The sequence below is a fragment of the Uloborus diversus genome, unplaced genomic scaffold (genome assembly GCF_026930045.1).
Source record: "Uloborus diversus isolate 005 unplaced genomic scaffold, Udiv.v.3.1 scaffold_1331, whole genome shotgun sequence".
Taxonomy (NCBI): domain Eukaryota; kingdom Metazoa; phylum Arthropoda; class Arachnida; order Araneae; family Uloboridae; genus Uloborus; species Uloborus diversus.
In genome coordinates, this window is record NW_026558023.1 from 7,181 (window position 1) to 10,514 (window position 3,334).

Sequence of the window (3,334 nt, forward strand, 5' to 3'; positions counted from 1 at the left end):
TACAGGTTTTACTGTAATGTATTATTAATACATTCTGCTTCCATTTTCCAAATCACCATCATGTGGCAAAGAGAAAGCAAAAAGCAAGCAGAGAAATATCTTCCTTACTTGAATCCTGAAAATGTCTGTCCATTCTTCAGTCTCATAAAATTTCAGTTAAACACAGCAAATGACTCGTACCTAATTGTCCGAACAGTCGAGGCTTTACAAGAATAAAAATGTACGAAAAGAAATTTTCGAAAAATTAAAATGTCCATTTCTTTTTTAAACTAGCACCAATGCCAGTGAACTCTTCTTTGAAAACCGATGGAAAACACTTCATTAAATTTTCGACATCTCAAGCTCTAACAATGCAATCAATCTGACGCAAGTAGGATCAAATATAATCAATGCTGCTAGCACTAAATGAGTGAACATTTAAAAAAATAGAAATTAGGCCAATTAAGCGAGCTTCATTCTCAATGTTGCTTAGGGAAACTGATGAAACACAGACTGAAGTGACAAAATTAAAGGAATCTATCCATTCAGTATCACAATCATGCTCAACTTCTGAATCTTCTTTTCCTTCTTCTTGTAGTAACGATTTTAGACTCCTCAACTCCTTCAGTTCTTTCTCATCCTTCTTCAAATTCAAAATAACTTTCATTAGCAATAAAAACTCACCATTCAATCAAAATAACAGGGCAATGCACTTAAACTTCATTCTTACCTGAGAAAAAGTGATCTTCATAATTGTCTTCATTCTTCAATCTCATAAAGTTCAGTTAAACACAGCACATGACTCATACTTAATTGTCCAAAAGGTTAAGGCTTTACAAGGATGGAAATGAAGGAAAATGCAAAAGAAATTTTTAAAAAATTAAAAAGGAGAAAGACTCTTTACTTGAATCCTGAAAAGGTCCACTTCTTTTCTAAACTAGCACCAATGCCGGTGGACCACTTCTTTGAAAATCAATGGAAAACGCTTCATTAAACTTTCAACATCTCTAGCTCTAACAGTGCAATCAATCTGATGCAAGTAGGAACAAATATGATCAATGCTAGCACCAAATGGGTGAACATTTAAAAAAGTAGAAATTAGGCCAATTAAGCGAGCTTCATTCTCAATGTTGCTTAGGGAAACTGATGAAACACAGACTGAAGTGACAAAATTAAAGGAATCTCTCTGTTCAGTATCACGATCATCTTCTTTTCCTTCCTCTCGTAATAATGATTTCAGACTCCTCAACTCTTTCAGTTCTGCTTCATCCTTTACACGTTTTTGATTCAGTGACAGAATCTCATGCTGTAATCCTTGAAGAGCTTGTTTCAAAGATTGAACTTGATGATCAGCATTGTCACGTTTTTGATCAATTTCTGAACGTACTACCATTAATTCATTTTGGGAAGCTTCCAGTTGACATTTCAATGAATCACATTCTTCTTTTAGCTTGCTTAGTTCTTCTTGCAATTCTAGTTCATCATTTTTTCCTTTTCCTGGTAGCTGATTAGGAGAATCATCATCGCTGACATCCATTTCGTCTTCAATACGATCATTTAAAACTTCTTCCAAATGGGCATTCTTAATCTCTTCTGTTTGTTTTTTCCACATCTCAATATTTTTTCGTTGAGCTTTTGTAAAGTGATCCCAAACTTTCTGTAAACTTGCAGCAGAGAAAACTTTACCAATTTCATTAAATTGTAATAAAATACCCTGCATTTGCTGTTTTAACATTATTTTCGCTTTGTTCACCTCGTCTTCATACTTACGCTTTTCAATCATTAATCTATGTATATGACTGTTTGTACTTTGGATCATTGAATAAAAGTATCCAGCATTCCTCTTACTACATTCTCCTCTTTCTAACCATGTTATTAAGATACTAACTGCTTCTTGAAATGTATCTTCACCACGTAATTTTTCCCCCAATATTGTAGCTTCATGATCTGAATATTGTACAACTGGTAGTGGGGTTGGAACACGATAAGCTTCCTGTTCCATTTGCTCTTTATGACGAGCTTCTCTTTGTGCTTTTCTTTGTCGACATTCATATTCATATTGGTCATCCCTAGCATTAGCAAAATCGACAAGTACTCTGTTACAATATGCTGCATCATCCTTGTTTTCAATTTTAAGTTTGTAACCAGACAAATAAATAGCATTATCAACATGGCATTCTTCAGTAAACCTTATGTGACAGAAATTTTTCTTACTCATACGAATAACTGATATTTTTCCACAACGCTCAAAAATTTCCCTAATAATTTCTTCAGTAGTTTTTTCCGGTAACACGCCAACAAAAATTGTTTTGCATCCAAGAGGTCTATCTAGTATGGTTGGGGGTTTGTCCTTGGGCTCAGGCGGATACATAACACTTTTCGTGAGAGTGATTATTTCTTTTGGAGGAAAAATGATACCTGTTTCTGCTCCACCTATACCATATTGGCAATAATTGCCCATACCCATCATACCATACATACTGCCATCCCCAGACATGCCCATATAAGCATAAGGATTCATACCTGAGCTAGTACTAGGACCCATTTCTATACCAGATGTAACAGGTAAAGCAGTTGCAACTGAATTGAGAGACATATCCATGGGATTCATACCCCAAGGAGCTGGATAATGATTATAGGCAGGCATCATGGAAAGTGCTCTCCTGTTACCGTCTAGATATGTGTGATCGGCTTGATTATACCCATAAGCTGGATCAACAAGCGTAGAAGTTGACTGTTGAGAAGTAGGTAATGACTGAGATGTTTCCTGCTGCAAAGGTTGTTGTACCTGATGAGGTTCTCTACTACTAGTTTCAACACTGTCAGCACAGGGATGGTATCCATTTTTTAAATGGTATGGTCGACTTCTATTAAATTCGCGATACCGATCACGATCACATTTCTTACCATTTCTCTGCTCTCGTTGTCCATCATTCCATTGAATACATGGACTGCCAGAAGTTAAGCTTTCTTGAGGTGATGGAGAACCAAAATATGATCCACAGAGACTTTCCTCAGATTCAGAAGTATTAACATTTTCCATGTTAAGGGAAAATGAAAAACGAAAATTCACGTACAACAAATATTCGAAGGATAATCTTCAACGCCTTAACCAACGGGAGTTTTTGCAAAAGATGGACCTGGCACTTGAGGGAATTATAAAAACGAATAGAAGCGACTTGAAAAGAAAGCAATATAGTTAAATAGAATGTTTTGATGAGATTAAAAACGCAACAACAACACAACGGACAACCTGGGGCTGGCGCGTCAGCGGCGGACATTAATTACAGCTAAATCCTGGCGATTTTTACAGGGAAATTTACGGCAACCTTGACATTTGGCGACGCAATGGTTT

General features: G+C 36.1%; 1 pseudogene; it reads right to left on the minus strand.

Moving 5' to 3' along the window:
- Window positions 1-244: 244 nt before the first annotated feature.
- Window positions 245-2,626, minus strand: LOC129232723 (ecto-NOX disulfide-thiol exchanger 2-like; annotated as a pseudogene).
- Between the last annotated feature and the right edge of the window lie 708 nt (window positions 2,627-3,334).